The 19,009-nt window shown below is 39.9% G+C and overlaps 1 protein-coding gene across 3 annotated transcripts in view; it reads right to left on the minus strand.

Moving 5' to 3' along the window:
• Positions 1-19,009, minus strand: part of COBLL1 (cordon-bleu WH2 repeat protein like 1) — a 124,106-nt gene that overhangs the window by 50,726 nt on the left and 54,371 nt on the right. The window contains exon 1 of one of the 3 annotated variants that reach the window (XM_054970738.1): positions 12,248-12,314. The exons of the other annotated variants lie outside the window; for them this stretch is intronic. The gene's annotated coding sequence lies outside the window, so the exon portion shown is untranslated. Of the gene's footprint in view, positions 1-12,247; positions 12,315-19,009 lie in introns of those variants that run through there. 3 annotated transcript variants of the gene reach the window in all.

The following is a 19,009-nucleotide window of genomic DNA, read 5'->3' on the forward strand; positions in this document are numbered from 1 at the left end:
TGCCCCGTGGCGCAGAGTGGTAAACTGCAGTACTGCAGTCCAAGCTCTGCTCACGACCTGAGTTCGATCCTGGCGGAAGCTGGGTTCAGGTAGCCGGCTCAAGGTTGACTCAGCCTTCCATCCTTCTGAGGTTGGTAAAATGAGTACCCAGTTTCCTGGGTGTAAAGTGCAGATGACTGGGGAAGGCAATGGCAAACCACCCCGTAAAAAGTCTGCCAAGAAAACGTCGCAATGCAACGTCCCCCCATGAGTCAGTGCTTGCACAAGGGACTACCTTTACCTTTACCTATGCATTTTCATGGTAGATAATTGTGCGGAAAAAACGGCATCAAAAATAAAGACGGAACAAAACAGATTTCACAAAAACTGCTTAAAAACTGGGATCACCATGGCCTGCTCATGCATGGGAAACGATGATGTAGGTAATGAGTGAGATAACCCACCAAAGTTCTGTTAGCAAGCCGTCCCATTAAGGTCATGTGGAAATGGCCTGTGTGTATATATGCAGGGGTTAAGAACACTTCTGTGTATCTATGTTGTCATCCCCAACCTAGCTACTGAATTGACTTTTCAGAGTTGAGCCTTCTATAGAGGGCACAGTGAATATGCAACACAAAGATCATTTTGACTGCACTAAAGCCATTCAGCAGTGCTCTGAAAAGAAAGCATTCAAACAGCAAACTGCACATTCACTTATCGGAAGCATCAGTATTTATATTTAGAAATGCCACTTTAAAAGAATGCGGAAAAGTGAGGGAATACATCGGAAATCCAGCGGGCAGTTTGGAACATTCCAAAGTTGGATATCCCACCCCTCCACCCCTATTCAGCCTGTATTTTACATACAAAATATATATATATACCTTTGTACTAAAGATATGGGTCATAAGTGCTTTCACCATTGTTCAGGGCGATCTAAGCTCTGAGTGTTTTTGTGGAGTCACTCCCTGTACTGTTAAAAGTACAACAAGAATGTTATCAGCAAGGAGGAGTTTGGACACTGCAAGAGACCAACACATTGCTAAGAACGTGCTCTACCTCTGTCGAGGGAAGAACTCTGTCATATAAAATTGTCTTGTAACTACAGGAGTGAGAGAAAGGACAGGCCAGCCACTGGGCAGGGAAGCCAACTGCTGCAGGGAGATTCAGCCCCTATCTTTTAGGAACTGCATAACCCCCACCCCCACCCCAAGCTGCATTGTAGCCATTGCCAATCAGCACTGGCTATTTTAAGGACATATATGGAATATTCCTGGTAGAGGAAAGAACTGAGGAAGAACCTGCTGATTTACTGCAATATGCCAGCAGCAGCTGACATCCAGTTAGGCTGCCTTGTCTGCTCCCTCTCTCTGCAGATACTTAAAACAGCAGGAAGTGGCCAGAGGCACCAGCCAAAGGGCCCTTTGGCCAGGGCCGTTTCCAGACGGCTTACCGGTCCCCGGAATGTCGCGCCACGTTGTGGGGAAAACGTGAAATATCGCGTTTTCTTGTGCGACTTTTGTGCGAAGTCACATGACGTCACGCAAAACTCGCACGAGAAAACGCGATATTTCGTGCTTTCCCCGCAACGTGGCACAACGTTCCGGGGGCCGGTAAGCCATCTGGAAACGGCCCCGGTCTTGCAGCCTTGGACCTGTAAAAAAATCAGTGTGCCAGATATGGACTAGCGAGGTTTGTTTATTTGCTTTTGTAATTCAGAACTGTCTTCTTTTTGTAAGCTGCTTTACGCTCTTTTAGGAAGAAAAGCAGCCTTAAAAATATGAAATGAAAATGTGTGGTGGATTTCCCTCCGCCCCCACCTTTTAAATATAGGATTGTGGATATTTGTGTAGACAGCAAGGATCCTTAGAGACATAGAATGTAATTAGAAACAAATGAATACATATAAATGCATACAACACATTAAATCCCTGTTGCATAACACGATTTGAAATTTTTTACACTGCTGGTTTTACTAATTATTATTTTATGATTAATGTTTTATTAATCGTTTTGAATAATTTTAAAATAATTGTACTTTTTATGATTCTAATTTTGTTGTGTTAACCACCTTGGGCAGGATTTCCTAGCGAGGCAGCATAGAAATATTATAAACAAACTAATAAACACTGCATAACCAGAGTCATTTTCATATGGGTCACCAAACCTTTAGTATTTCAAAAGCTGTCTGCTTTTTAGATAAGGAATGCCAAAAGGATTCAACAGTGTATAATTCATTAAAAATAAGTCTTGGTGTAAAGAGCTGTCGTAAGTCCATCAGGGCTTTCAACAATCAGGAGATGATGTAGCAGCCACCTCCAATTCCATACCAGATTTCCCTTTCTTCCTTCTGCCTGTTCCATACTCTTACTGGTCACCTCCCTGCTAACTCCATGTCATGTCTTCATTTGATTTCTTTGTCCTTAGTCATTCCAAATCCAGTCCATCTATACAAACTTTCACACTTAAATGCTTAATATTCTTCTAACAAAATGAATGGTGTTCTATATATACACACATGTGCACCCATGTGCACACACACACACACCCATTTGAAGTGCAGATTTTGCATCTCTTAGATCTATGTCCCCAAACATAATGCCATAGAATTTTTCAAAAATAAGCTTGGAGTTCAATATGTACCAAACACAATTTGTACAAAGAATATTCTCATTTTTTTAAAAGTGTGAAACAATCCTCCATACTTCTGCTAGGAATTATTTTCTTCTTTTATTTAGTTCACTGACCTTTTGGCCATCCTCTCCCCTAATCCAGCCCACCAACAGATCCATCTATAATGTCCTATTAAAGGGTAAAACAAGTAAGATGACTGAAATAAAGCTTTAGCCCTATGGACCAAAAACCAAGCCCAATGAAAAGGTCTTTAATATTTCTGAAACACTGCCTGGGCTTCAACAAGATGAGGTTTTGGGGTGGTGATACAACAACCAAGGACATCTCTCTCTGCACATGCCCATTATTTTTCTGCCTTGGCAAAAGAAACAAGATAGTGCAGTGAAGTGGTTTAATAGTGCCATCCTAAGAAGAGTTACATGACTTCAATGGACTTTGAAGGGTATAACTCTGCTCACACTGTAAGACTAGGACTGGGGAATCTTGGGTCCAAATCTCCACTTAGTCATGCATCTTACTGGCTTGGCCATGGACCTGCGTAGCCTACTTCACAGGGATATTGTGAGGATAAAATAAGGGAAGAACCGTGGGAGGAAGTGCAGGACAAATATGTGACAGAAAGCTAGATGCTGATCTTAGCCAATTACATACTCATGACAGGTGATGACAGATGCAGGCGAACAGATAGTCTTGGATGCTGTTCAAAGAAAAGAAATTGACAAAAAATAATAGAGGCAAAAAGTAATACAGGACAAGTGAATAGAATTAATTGCACTGTAGATAAGGAGTATGTTTCCTACATTTGCTTACATTCATTAAAGATAAACGCTTTCCTCAATTCCCACTCTCACCCTGTGTTATGTCAAGCAAAACAACTTATTCCTCTCTCGCAAACAGCAAACAAAGGTCCACCTAACTATGGAGTGATGCATGTTCTTTGATTTCCAGCCACAGAAAACAAATAGTTCTCCCTAGTGCTGAAGGGCTGTATTAAGCTCTTTCCTTGAACAGCCTTTGTGCTTTTGAAGGGAAGTGTAATCGGTCCCATCCTTATGGGAATAAATCACTTATCTGGGCACACACCCACGACAATTAAACTCTAGGCTTAAAGGAATCTTGGAAAAGCTCTTATATCCTGCCGAAACCAGAAGCCAGCACTCTAAGTTGCTCTGTTTTCCTCTCAGCAACTGGCAGCCACCCCCTCTCGATTTGATCATCTGACCTTTGGACAGCGGCAGTCCTGGAAACAGAAGAAGCATTTCACCCATCTCCGTGGTTCAGATGACATTCCTTCGCTTTAAAAGGCCAAAAAGCATACTCTGATCAGCAGGTTAAAGCCAAATTCATTACGGGTAGTTATGCTTTTAGCCAGGGTCATTATGGCATCGGGAACATATCTGAAGAAAGTGTGCCAGACCCTATAGTAAATTGGGGGGGGGGATCACTGCACTGTTGTTTCTATCCCATTGCCAAAGCTAGTTCCTAACAAGTTTACAGCACATTTAATGAAAACAGCTTCTGAGGCTTAAGAACATCTGTGCTTACATGAATGGGTGTCAATCCTATCAAAAAAACTTGTCATCAATGAATGAAGAAATTTCAAGAATTCATTCTTATCCCTCAATTCCAAGAGCAGAGTGGGAAAATTAATCGCAAGACCTTATGGTATATTCACCTATGCATTGAACATGCTTTTCATCAGTGTATTATTGTTAGTGATGCCAAAGGGCTTGCATAGTTAAAGGTAGGAATAGGTAGTCCCCTGTGCAAGCACTGAGTCATTACTGACCCATGGGGAGATGTCACATCACGATGTTTTCTTGGCAGACTTTTTGTTATGGGGTGATTTGTCATTTCCCTCCCCAATCTACATTTTACCCCCAGGAAACTGGGTACTCATTTTACCGACCTCGGAAGGATGGAAGGCTGAGTCAACCTTGAGCCAGTTACCTGAACCCGGCTTCCACCAGGATCGAACTCAGGACGTGAGCAGAGCTTGGACTGCGGTACTGCAGCTTACCACTCTGCGCCACGGGGCTCATGAAAGGATAAATGTGCCTTTGGAGTAACAGGCTTATCTGTGAGAATGGGGCAACTGAATCAGAAAGGGAGGGACAAGTTTATTTTGACTGACTGAAAGGAAACTGAATCCTAGTCCCAATTTTTACCATTTGTCAAAATGCCGTGATTTATTTGGTGGGCTAACCTACTTTTGAAGAGATTGGTCAAAAGCAGATTTGGAAGGAGATTTTAACCTTGAACCCCTAAATTCTGATTGGCTTAAAACAGGAACTCCCCAGCAACAGGAAAATCCATATATATCTTGGCCTGGATTGAAGATCTGTGACAAGACCGAAGCCTAGACTCTGATGCTCTATTTTGGACCCATGCCCAGTAAGGGGAGTGTAAAGATTCTTTACAAGTACAGGAGTAGTTAGCAATTCACCTTCTCATATTTCTTTCTACTGTTCTGCCTGAAACAAGTTGTCAACTGATTGTTCCCGGGCATTTGTGCTTTCTAGGGTCTATGTTTAATTATTAAAGCTTTATTACAGTCCGGATTTGTGGGCTTAGAGCAATTGTAGTCCTGTCGCACCAGCTGTTTAGTGAAACTAACCAGAGCTCCGCCAGTTTGGAAGTGGCGGAGTGAACAAGTGACAGTTATAGACAGAGAAGGAAAGGGAGAGTGCAGCTCACACACCTCCACTTCTCTCTCACAAATCACCTGCACACACTGGTTTCCTGGCTTGCAAAAGAAGCTGGGTTTAAAAGAATTCCTTTAGCTGGTGGCAGCCCATACCAAGAAGAGATTCCAAATGGTGTTAGATTGTGTTCAGTCGGATTATCAGCATCACGCAAATAAGTACAGAAGGATGTTTTAAAAGCCTTCTAAAATGAACTCAGGGCTCACATGAACTTTCTTTTGGTCCCTGTCAAAGGAGGAGAATCCCTGTTTTCCCATGCATTTTTTTTCCTTTTGTTTCATGAATATTTTGGGATAATGAATTCATGCCATTGCAAGAGAAAATTTAATGTGGTAACTGCTTTAGTATTATCACAGGAGGCAGTCAGCTGAGGAAGCTGGAAGGATTACAGAATCAGCTAAGGCAGCAACCTTAAGTAGCCTGAAAGGATAGAGACCAAGCCCTCATGCACGCTCAAAAAGCATCCAGATTTTCATTCATTTAGAGACTGGGTTCAGCATTTCTGATTCCTGAAGAGCAGACTTTGTTGGCTGCTTCAAAAATCATCGCCCCTCCACAGGTCAACAAGGCAGGCAGAAAGTGACCTGAGAGCAATGTGGAATAAGCAGCTTATACTGAGGTTCAGCCTCTCTCTGCTACCCCACCAGTTGATAAAAGGTCATAGGCCTTTCTCTTCAATGCTCCCTACACTCCCAGTAGTGAACAAATGTCTGACAGCACAAATATTCTTTAACACAAGTGCGGCTGAAGCAAAGTTCTCTTAGGAGAAGGTCTCTTCTCATAGTAGGAAGCAGTGAGAAGAAAACTGGCTCTTCACATTTGATAATCTTTTACAGCCCCACACATACAATATCTCTGTACACATGTAAGATTCAGTTCAGACCTTCTGCCAAATGTAGAGTCTGGAGTCAGGGCCGCTTCCGTTTACATACTATAAACATCTGAACAGGGCATCATTGGCTTAATCCAAAACAGACCTTCCACATACAAACCACTTTGCCGATGACATTTTCAAGGCCTGTTGTGGAATATACACTGAAAAACACTACTCCCAAATCTTGCAAATTACATAGACATCAATTCACTTCACCAAAGGTTTCAATCTACTGAACAGTAAACAGCTGACAATTGAGGGATACAGTCATTTTCGACTGAAATTGAAGCTATGCAGAAAAAGAGTAAAGCAATAATTACCATTAGCGTTGCACTAAGACGGGGGGGGGGGGGGGTCCTCAGGTACAAAGCCACACTCATCCCCAAAGCTCACTGGCTGAACTTGCCAAAATGGAAGGCAGATGCTAAAGGCTTAAAGAATATCGAATGACTAGTGGAGGTGTATATGCGTGGCCTGTGATATAACGACTGCCAGGATGAAGAGGTGAAACGGGCAGATTGCTGGCTTCCCGTCGCAGTTGTGTATCCATTCTTCATTGCCACCTATCACTGTTTTCATATGAGATCATATACACTGTTTCTCCAATAGAAACTTACTGCACTGAAGACCTTCTGGCATTGTTTCATCATAAACTTACTGGGACTTTGGTGATTACTGTTCAGACCTCTGGTCAATTCTAGGCACATAGCACTTTTATACTGTATAGGAAATCCTGTTGAATTATATTTTAATTATTTATATATGATGCTTTGCCTTCTGTAATCACCTACACTGTGTGTATATATATTCTCTGTTTAACTTGCTTAATTTGACTATAATGTTGCTTTAATTTGATTGATTTACAATAGAGACACTCATTAGTTAGATTTCACGGCTTGTTTGTTTTTGTTTATTTGTACATTACCCTGATACTCTCCCTTTGTTTACCCACTGGCTGAAATTGAACAAGTCACACACACACACCTAATCTACATCACGGGATTGTCTGTGAGGATAAATTGGAAGAGGGGAGACCCACAAAGAATGCCCTGTGTTCCTCAGAGACAAGTAAGAAAGGCAAGGGCATGCTTCTGACGTTGACCATCTGTCTCCGTTTTTACTACATCAAAGAGGATTCCGTCACCTGGAACTTTATGCAGTTTTCAGAAGAGCAGCAATTACATGAACAGCAATCCAACATATACTTGCTTGGGAGTAAGTTTCATTGTGGGATCTCAGTTTGAAGAAATTAGAATAGGATCAAGTTTAACTGTCTTACAGTGAAATCCTAAGCAGAGTTACTCCAGTCTAAGCCCATTGAAATCACTGTTAAAAACAGATTTTCTCCGGACATTAACCTCCCCATCTAAATTCTTTAGGGAGTATTTGTTAGCCTGAGAACTTGTCAAGATCTATTAAGATGAATTCTGGAAAGTAGGGGAAGATCTTTTCAAATCTTCTGAAAATTATATCATGAAGTACATGCAAGAACCTAAACAAAGTAGGCTAAACAAACTAGGTAGGATATCATAGGAGCAAACAGAGCAGGATAGCTGGAATGGTGTCCTCTAAAGAGGAGCTATTCGGATATACTCAGTGAATGAAATCCGGCCCTCAAGTCAGAGCTGACTTAGGGTGACCCCTGATGGGGTTTGTGGTTTGTCATTGCCTGTCTCTGCGACCCTGGTCTTCATTGGAGGTCTCCCATCCAATTACTAACGAAGGCTGACCCTGCTTAGCTTCTGAGATCTGACAAGATCAGGTTCTTATATTTTTTTAAAAAAATTATAAATGTCATTCTAAACATTAGAAGAGGCCCTTATATTTGCTGTTTCATTAAAAGCAGCAACTAGTATTGCCGTAAGGTCTCTTTGTAAAGAGAACTGAGATACCTTCAAACCACCCTGCAAGCTAGCACTGCCCACATGATCCATGCTCCCCTTGTTGTCCTTCTGGGCTGGCAACAGGGAAGGGTAAATAGCAATTCTCACAGGGCCAGACTTGGACTGGGGACCAGTCCCAGTTGTTGAGTCCCTAATTTAAAGTGTTTTTCTATGCCGTATGCAATTTGAATTCTTTAGGGCCCACATTTGCTCCACTTCTACATTAAAAAAACTGCGAAACAGTTTGCTTTTTGTTTGTTTTGTTTTGCACTAAGAAAAAGAAAACCAGACCACCACCACCATCTTTCTCCTAGCTAAGCTACTAGTAAAATGTCAAAAGTATAAACAACATTTTATTACAAACTAAAGCATCATCTATAACAACAGAACTACTGTTTGCATAATACTTACTAGCAAGCAGAGCACCTGTGTCTCCTTTGTTTTTGTCTCTGCAGGTGTGGGAATCAGAGTCCCTTTCCTTAGGCTCATTAAGGAGTGAAACTTAAAACAATGCAAAGTTGTGGGAAGTAAAAATCTCCAACAGCAATGAGCATCCTTTGATCTTATCTGTTACTTGCCTCACACGCAGCAAACCATACTCTCTCTTTAGGGTAGAGCACAACCTAGATTAAAATAGCATATCACACGGTGTACAGAGCACAGCACCCTTCCAGTACAATCCTTAAAATTACATTTGCTAAGACTTGCAAGCCATGTTCCAGTGAAACCTGATTCCATGGAAGCTTATCAAAGGCTACGCAATGAGAAGTCCACTTCCCCAAATGATGGCTCTCTCTCATCACTACCAATCTTCCTGTGCAATATGCAGTTGTAAAACAGCACGGCATCAATCTTAATTTTACATGGCTTATGCCAAAAGGAGCCTAGCTACTGTCCTACATGAACTGAGTACACCCCAAACATACCTCAAACCCTCTTCAATGCTTGGAGTTAGTAATTTACATGGGAATCTCTTATCTGGGAATGGCATGGTTCTTCTTCTAAAATTGCATCATACACTTTCCCAGTATGCTGCAACTGTTAAGCAGGGGAGTACTGAAAAGAGATTGCTAAAATGGTAGCAGGTGCAAAGGTAGGATGAGGAGGCATCTAGGGAATGTTAGGGAATGTTGAGAAGGCACTGCTATTATTGTGTGCTCAATCAGGTTTCTTAAAAATTAAAAAAGGCACTGAACAGAAGGTAGCATCATCTGCACACAAAAACCAGGTGACCTGCACAGATCTTGACAGCTTTTAGTTATAGATTTGATTATCATGGAAATTATCTAGGGCAGCAGACACGTTGTTCAGTTCTCTAACATAATGCAGCTACCATTCAAGTTATTGAATATCCTGAAAAGGTTTCATAGACATTATTTCTGAACAGATGTGATGTTTCCTTTCTGAAAAAAGGACAAATTCTTGAAGTGTCTGCTAGTAGCAGAAGGAAAAGAGGAAAAAACAAATGAATATAGCAATTACCAATTAATGACCCTGATCAAAAACAGATTTCAGTGGGGAAATAAACTATGTCAAATATAGGAGGCTAAAACCACTATCAGCAAAATTTTATAGTATCAAAAGAACCAACTCTGGAAGTATTAGCAGAAAGAGGCCACATGTTCTCTCCTCCAAGAAATCTGAAATACTCTTTTCACGGCTTTTAAAGAGAAAAATAACACATTTTTGCTAGTATCCACATGGTATCTCGGTATGGGGTTTAATAATTCACATCAAACTTCAGGGGACTGTATAGTACATCAATCTACAGAGGAGAAATTTATGTCACATAATGATAGCCGCACATTTCAAGACAGTGATCCAAATGTGATTAACATTTTTCCTTCACTTTGCTTTACTTCCCCTCTGTTGCACAATGCACATTAGAAAGCCATAAGCATAAGGAAATTAGCTGCAATACGTAACAAAGGTAGAGAGTTATTACCATAGTAGGTGAAATGTAACAATGCTGGACGCCTACAAGAATTTGGCACTAGTTTTACAAATATCCTTAAACTCTTTGACATCTGTGTTGGCTTTGATGGCTTGTATATATAATAATTTTCCATGGCTTCTTCTTTGGACACTTAAAATTCTAGCATCACACTGGAAAGGCCAGTCGAGTGAGTCCTTTGTAACCAAGTAATCATCCTCAGTTACATATAGGCAACAATCACACAGGAAGGGCCTGCAATAGTTAGCCTTTTCAGGTCTTCAAACATTACACCAATGTCACAGAAAACCACCTTCCAAGCCCATATAAAGGGTGCTACTGCAAACTACACAATTAATCACCAACACCACAACCACTTTGTTTATGGCAGTGGCTTTTAAAAAAAATTCTTCCCAAAATGTCTCCCTACTCTTTGCAAACATATCAAACTCACTTACATGAGCAGAACCCGATACAACAGATTTTGATTAAATCAAGTCTTAACTCTTGCTGCCTTTCTTTCACTCACAGCATAAGAAAATGAAAAACGCTATGTTTTACATTGGCTAAAAAGCCTGAAACTCAAGCTGAGATCTAGCAGCCATTTCTACAACATTTTAAAGCATGTTTTGGGATTAATCCACAAAACACAACAAAATAAAGAGCCCATCTCTGTTGTGAAATCATTGCTCAACTTTGGAGATATTGCTCGCAACACCAGCCCTCACTTCACCAGCCCTCTCTGGGGAAATATCAGTAACACAATAGCAACATGTCAGCAGGAAGTGAATTGGCCAAAATATGAAAACTGTACTAAGTATCTACACTGGAAAGAAAGATGAGGAAAGGGGGGAAATGTCACTTCTCTTCCGCCAAGTGCACTCTATTAATTAGCTGGCATTCCTGCCCAACAGTCACACAAGGGTGAAGTTATTCTCTCAATGGAGACAAAGTCCAAATAAGTAGACCACCATGTGACCACCTGATGTTCCAGGGCGGATGTATGTCAGACAGCTTTGGCAAATAGGACAGTGTCCTCCCTCCACTAAGGGTGCTGGGAATAGGCAGGAAAATGAATTAAGATTGTGAAGAAAATCTGCTATATATTTCTTATTTTTTTTTCTCATGCCTATATCTCACTGAGGTTGATAAAACTTCCATCTGGGCTCTACCTATTTCATATTTCAGGTGAGCACTCCCTCTACATTATGGGCCAGTTTATGAGAAAGTCAGAAAGAATGACACAACTCTTATTTGGCTTGCTAGTTTATTATGTGAAAGGAATTCTTTGGTATGGAGGAACATCCATTTAATGAGCCCCGCCTGCTGTCTGAAGTGGTAGAGCACTTGTAGAATAAACTACATTAGTCTTTATGGTGCCACTGGATTCTGGTTTTGTTTTGCTGCTACAGACTAAGATGGCAACTCACCTGAAAATAAGCAGGAAAGAATTTGAAAATGCAAGGACTGATTCCTGGTGCCGAATAAGGAGAATTTAACAAACTTTTGAGTTGCAGTACTTGTTCTTTTGATTCTGTGATGCCATGTGCTATTCATTAGGAAACAGTACCAAGTAGTCTCAAATCCAGTTCTATTAATTGTTGCTGCATAATGGGTTAAATATAGTTTTTTGTCCTTTTTGTTGGTTGTCCAGTATGTGCTCTGGAACCCCTTAAGAATTATTGTTTAAAATATGGAATATTCCTGGGAAAAAGGAACTGTCAAAGTCCTGAGACTGATAGGCAGCAAGCAAATATCCCCAATACAAACTTTTGCTAATGGGTTTTTATTTATACATTGAATACAAATAATAATGTTTGAAATCAAAATCTGTCTCACTCCCAATCACCATTAATATTAATGAGACCAAGAAGAACAGAGAATGTAGAGGAAAATATCTAAAATGGTTATAAAATTGACTGACAGCACACTAACAAGATAAAGATCAAAGATATGACAGGAAAAGAAAGAAAACACCGAAACATATTTAATGCCACAAAGCTAAACAAAAAAAACACAGGGTGATATTTTCTGTTCTGGCGACCAGTCTCAGGGAAGTAGACACAGTAAACATTCCCAACTTGCCGTCATTGTTACCTGTGTTTTCAGAATATAAAGACAAGGGCTAAAATGTTTTTAAAACACAGAATGAATGGTATTCTACACGCACAAAACTAAACTAGACCTTTTTTGTGTATACACCTCAAGCGGCAGACCCATCATAAACCAACAGTCTTACCTCAGGTATTTTCTGAGAGTAGATACTTCACTAGCAGCAGTTTCTTGTGTATTGCTCTACAGTCTGCTCCAAGTACAGAATACAAAGATCACTTTTACTCTCCTGTTAGTACACGGAGAGGGAGGGAGAGAGAGAACAGTTCAAAGTCCTATTTAAACAAAATCTACAAGTGGGTTTTTTTTAAATAATTTGCAGCTGCCCTTATCCCAGCAGTGTCTTCTCTTCTTTGCTGCTACACTTGTGAGATAATGCATGAAAGCGACTGACTGGTTGAAGAGACACAAACCTCTCCCAAATTCTGTTCCTCTTCCTTGTAGGAGGAAAGGGCTTGTCTCCCCTTAGCAGAAAATATGCAGACACCTGTCAGAATTTACCTTCTCCCCCCCACCCCACACACATTTTAGACTAGGCACTTCTATTGCTTGTTGAAATCCTGTTGTTGCAAAATGGTCCAGTCTGACAAATTCACACCGTCAAAAGGAGCTTGAAAGTTCTAGAGGCCTATCCTCATAAGTGTACAGACCCTTCCAACATAAGCAAAGGAGATATACTCCCTATCTTCAGGTGTTCAAGGGTAAATTACTTGACACAAGCAAATATATTACCCCAACCATTATTCTCAGTTTAGTATTCAAAGCTATGCTATTGCATGCCCAAATGAATATTGGCTCAAGCTTTCAACTATAATGGGAACATTTTAGTAAAATTATTTAACATAGTAGTGGCTAGCCAACCATTTTAAAACATTGCCATGTAGATGTATTGTCGAAGGCTTTCACGGCCGGAGAACGATGGTTGTTGTGGGTTTTCCGGGCTGTATTGTCGTGGTCTTGGCATTGTAGTTCCTGACGTTTCGCCAGCAGCTGTGGCTGGCATCTTCAGAGGTGTAGCACCAAAAGATAGAGATCTCTCAGTGACACTTTTGGTGCTACACCTCTGAAGATGCCAGCCACAGCTGCTGGCGAAACGTCAGGAACTACAATGCCAAGACCACGACAATACAGCCCGGAAAACCCACAACAACCATTGCCATGTAGATTTTCCGACGTCCTCCACCTGCTGCAGCCCCTCACCAAACTCCCCTTCCCAAATTTTGTTCCTGTGTGTCAGGGAACCTCAGGAACAGAATAAAAGCAAAGTAAGGATGAACCCGTGGGAGGGTGGGATTGCCACCCCCTTCCACAAATTGAAACACTATTCCATAAATAATAGTAAAATATCCATGTAAAGTAACTCTACGCTGGATTTACATGATGACTGGCAACTTTTCAGTTGTAAACTACAACAAAAATACATCTAAATCATATAATGAAGTTAGTTTATTTGTCAGAAGCATCTGGCGGGGAGAGCTGTGATTCTCAAAGGCTTGTGCTGCAGTGGAATTGGTTGGTCTTGGAGGTGCTACTGGACTCTTTTTGATTTTGCTACTACAGACTAACACGGCAAACTCCTTTGAACCTTTACAGAAGCAAACTGATCCCAATATCAGAAGGAGCTGTTTGCATCTCCATATCAGAAGGAGCTGTTTGCATCTCCGTATCAGAAGGAGTTGTTTGCATCTACTACGCCCTACCCTCTCCTCCTCTATATCTGACCAGTTTCTTTTGGTCCTCCATGCATCTGACAAAGAGAACTGTGATTCTCGAAAGCTTATGCTACAATAAAATTGGTTAGTCTTAAAGGTCCTACTGGACTCTTTTTGATTTTGCTACTACAGACTAACACGGCTAACTCCTCTGGATCTTAAGTTTATTCAAAATCCTCCATTGGATCACATCCTGCTCTCCTTCAAATATTGCTGCTATTAAAATGAGCACTACAGATCTGATTTTCATTCAGTTGAATTCTTTTTATTTTAAGGTAGCATAAATATAAGTAAATTTGCATCCTTGACCTTTACTGGCACAAGTGAAAAAGGGAAACCTTTTCATTTTATAAGTTTTATAAGTATGGTGACAATATCTGCTCGAGGGAGCATAGCACTGCACCGAATCACAGAATGAATGCTGCAGACCCTTCTCACCTCACTGGGGGTGCTGTGGAAATCCCCTCTATCTAGCAATGCAACTTTGGAATCCCCAATTCTGAGATCTATAAATGTAGCATTGGGTACTTTCCACTGGCTACAGCCATCAAGACTCTCTTACTTCCCCTTCTCTGCTGGGTAAGATCAATAAAAATCAAGAATTCCGTTTCCTTTTCCATCTGTTCCTCAGGTGGAAGTCTGCTAGGCTTCCAGTTCTCAGGGATGGCACACACATCCAGAAAGATGGGCATTAGAAAAGCACTAATGCTCCTTCCTGCACTTTATTTGCAGAGTCCAATGGAACATGCATTACAAGTAAAGGCATAATCACCTTACAGTTGGGGCCATGGCTGAATCCACACGTACTGGCATAGCGCTAAACTGTCGGAATGCCAGTCTTCCTGGCACGATTTCTGCCGTCATTGTGCCACGAGAGCGGCATCGTGGCGCGATGACGTCAGAAATCGCGCCAGGAAGAAGCTGGCATTCTGACAGTTTAGCACTGCAGCTATGCTGGTACGTGTGGATTCAGCCCATGTCTTTTAAAGTAGGAGTGGGGGAAAGGTCACTTAGAAATGACCAAGCAATGAAAAGCAGCTCTCCATTCCTTCTCCAGTGGTCTTCAATCCCTTCCTTTAAAGCTACTGAAGCAGCTTCTCTTCTCTTCCTCACAGAGAAGGAGCCACATCTACAAACACATCCTTTGCTCTGGATGAGGAAAAGGCAGCCTCAGCCACCTTTCCCATCCATCTCTCCAGTGTCTCCTTGGTGCATACACAGGGCACTCTTATTTTGCACAGGAAAGAAGTGTGCTACTGAATCTTTCCTTCTGTATCAAAGCTGCTATTTTCCTCTTCCAGAGAAAACAGTTAGTAGTTACCCATACATTCTTCCCCTACAAGGCAAGTTACAGCTTGGGAGAGTGGTGAAAATAGCAACGGTAAGGAAAAGTTTCCAGAGCACTGCAGACTTGCTCTGAAGTGCTGTAAGTTTTGTACAAGCTGCCATTTTGTGACTGGCTCCACACACAGAGCTATCACTTGCAGACCCCAAAGCTCTTGGAGGGGCGGGAATTAATGGGTTCCCAGAAACATAAGGTTTGCCTTCCACTGTTTTAAAGCAAACACACACAATAATAATTCACTAGGTTGTCACCTCTAAACTATACCAAAAATTTCAGCAATATATTAATATCAAATTATATTTAAAAAGTAAGTAACTTGACATCTTGGACCACTACTAATTAATTACTATAACTAGCAGCTTCCCTTTACTTGATCTTTTGACTCTTTTTGTCTTTTCATCAATGCCAGGGAGTGGTTTGAAATATATACTTGCCTTACACAGAATACTAACTATCCCTAGGGAAAACAGACTGACTTTGGAACAAAGACAGATGCATGATACAAAAGTGGTCTAATCGTACATAAACCTACACCCAAGTTATTTTAAGAATCAGTCTTTGTTAAAATTGTTGAGACTTGGGTGTTTCTCTGACAAAAACTGGTATTCTGGTGGGGTTCTTGATAAATTATGACACCAGTCTGCAGTGCTTTGAAAATTACAGTGTAGTTAAAATTCCACAATGCTCATCTATATTTAGACCAGTGGGTGGCAGAGGAAAATATCAGATTTTGTTTGGGCAGGCAAGAAGCCTCGAGTGAAAGTGAAAGTTTTACAAGATGCAAAGGAAAGAGGCGGAATGCAACTGCCCAATCTGAGACTTTATCATGATGCAATCTGCCTAGTTTGGTTGAAAGAATGGATGACATTAAAGAACAAGAAACTATTAGCCCTAGAGGGATATAAAAAAATATTTGGATGGCACGCATATTTATGGCATGACAAAGTAAAGGTCAACTCGATGTTCCTGCATCACTTTGTTCGGAGAAGTCTATACATAATCTGGAAGAAGTACAGAATTTATCTACAAGAAGGAACCCCTTTGTGGGTGGTTCCATATGAGGTGATAGACCCGAGAGCTGTTGATAATGAACAACAATGTTTAACGTATAAAGAAATAACTAAAACTGAAGCATCCAAACTTAGAATAAAGACACAAGAGGAACTATCACCTAACTACGATTGGTTCCAGTATAGACAGATCAGAGACTTATATAATTCGGACTCTGTAAAGGGAGGTATACGAATAGAGAATTCGGAACTAGAGCAGACCCTTCTTAAAGAAGATAAGAAAAGAATATCCAAGGTATACCAAGTACTGTTGAAGTGGTATACCGAGGACGAGATAGTTAAAACACAAATGGTGAAATGGGCTATAAACTTTAATAAAGAAATAACAATGGAGGCATGGGAATACTTGTGGAAAACTACAATGAAGACAACGACATGTATTAATATCAAAGAGAACATTTACAAAATGATCTATCGTTGGTACATGACACCAAAGAAGATTGCGCTAGGGAATTTGAATACTTCTAATAAATGCTGGAAATGTAAGAAGCATGAGGGCTCCCTCTATCATATGTGGTGGTCGTGTGAGGTAGCCAGGCAGTACTGGGGGGAAATAATAAGAGAAATGAGTGAAATTTTACAATTTCAAATTAATAAGAACCCAGAACTCCTGCTACTGAACTTGGGAATGGAGGGAATTCCAGCCCAACACAGGACGTTGATATTTTATATGACAGCAGCAGCTAGACTTTTGTATGCGCAAAAATGGAAAGTACAAGAAGTGCCAACTATTGAAGATTGGACTTACAAATTGCTGTATATGGCTGAAATGGACAAGATGACAAGAAAACTGAGAGATCTGGACTCAGGGCAGTTCAACACAGACTGGGAGAAGCTGAAACAATACCTGGAGAAGAAATGGGAGGTGGGAGGAAAACTGTGGCAGTTTGAGAACTACTGAAGTATTGAAGTAGAGGGGGGAGACTTTACCGGGGGGAGAAGAGATAAATGTGAATTAATAAGCAGTCAGATTAATAGATTGACATATATATAGATATATATAGGTTAACAAACAGAACATAGAGAAAATAATTAATTATAAGGACTAAATATAAGGAGCGATTAACTAACAATATTTTCTTTTTTTCTGATAAGTTTTGTACCAAACTGAATGTCTGAAGATATAGATGGGTCAAATTGATTGACTACGTGAGGAGAGATATATAGAACTATTATAAAAAGATAGAATGAGTAATATATATAGAGAATAAGTCAAATTGTTTGATATAAACGAATGTATGATCTATATGGTTTATGATATATAGAAATATCTGAAATTGAAAAATTGGGATAAATTGTTTATCTAAGATGGAAACAAAGACTTACAGTTTGGGCATATAATGTTAAAAATAGTTAAGGATGTACTGCTTAGAATAATGGAGAATATATATTTGTTTTAGATAGAGGAAGCTAATAAAAGTAAGGGAAAGGGGACAAAGGGTTGGAAAGCTGTTGGAAGTCAACAAAAAGGGGGGGGGAAAGGGAGGGGGTTAGAGATGAAAAAATTGGGGAAAATTGAATGTAAATGTGGAAATAATGGATTCTAACCCAATAAAAATTTTTCAAAAAAAAAAATATATTTAGACCAGTGGGGGTGGGGGCAGAATCATGCATATTATCAAAGAATCTCATTTTAGTCCATCATTCATATACGCTTTTTGTTTGTATCACACCTGTATTTTAAAAATGTGATTTGTCCATATCCATAGATACAAACAAAAGTTTAATAGAAAATCTTCATCTCCAAAGAGAGATGAAATTAATGAAACCATTTAAGTAAACCTTCAGCTTTAAAATGCTGACCAAATCAATCACATTCACTATTGCTCAATTTTGCCAATTATAGCTAGGTTCGATTTTAACAGAAAACTAAAGTTCTCGGTGCATTCTATTGCTTAAAAAAAATCAAAGGCCAAATTCCTGAGTGTACTTGCTTGAGAAGAGGTATCACACGCAGCCCAATACTATTTCAACTTTACTCAGAAGTAAGTAAGTCTTCAGTGGGCCTTAGAGGTCAGCAGTTTTTGGATTGCCTAATTAATTGTGTAGAGCTTATTTCTAAGTGAATATATATATATATATATATATATATATATATATATATATATATATATATATATATATATATATATATATATATATATATATATATATATATATGATCATGCTGTATACTAACTAGCCGACTGTCTTAAGTGTTTGTATGCGTAAATGTAAGGCTGAATGTGTATCAGGTTTGTTAGTTCTGGTTTTGTGTTAATTATATGTTTAAAAACTGTCACACACAAACAACTGGTCAGCAGCATTACTGAACATAAAACTAAATCTAAAGAGAGAAATCAATTAGCAATATGGAAGAATATTGGAAGGGAAACTATATACAGTTCATGGCTTTAACTCAACACAATTATGTATATTTAAATCCCACTGATGAATCATGTCTGAGAAACAACAAGCTATAAATATCTACAGGCCCTAAAGAATGCTACATTTGTGTTTTTAATGAAGCTCCTACAGTTACAAAATAAATAATGCCAAAGGTAGCTTTCAGTTTGGATATCCTTTTTATTTTGTCATATAAACAGAAACCTTCCCTGAAGTATGGTTACAAGAGAGTATTAAAGCCATAAAAAAGTACAGACTAAATAAAAGATGCAAAACAGCTATTGTTATGGAGCAGGTACAACATAATGTCTGGAATGTTACCAAACCTCTCCTCAATCGCTAGACCACACAGAAACATCAATCTGCCTTATTACCTA

This window comes from Eublepharis macularius, chromosome 2, assembly GCF_028583425.1.
Source record: "Eublepharis macularius isolate TG4126 chromosome 2, MPM_Emac_v1.0, whole genome shotgun sequence".
Lineage (NCBI taxonomy): Eukaryota > Metazoa > Chordata > Lepidosauria > Squamata > Eublepharidae > Eublepharis > Eublepharis macularius.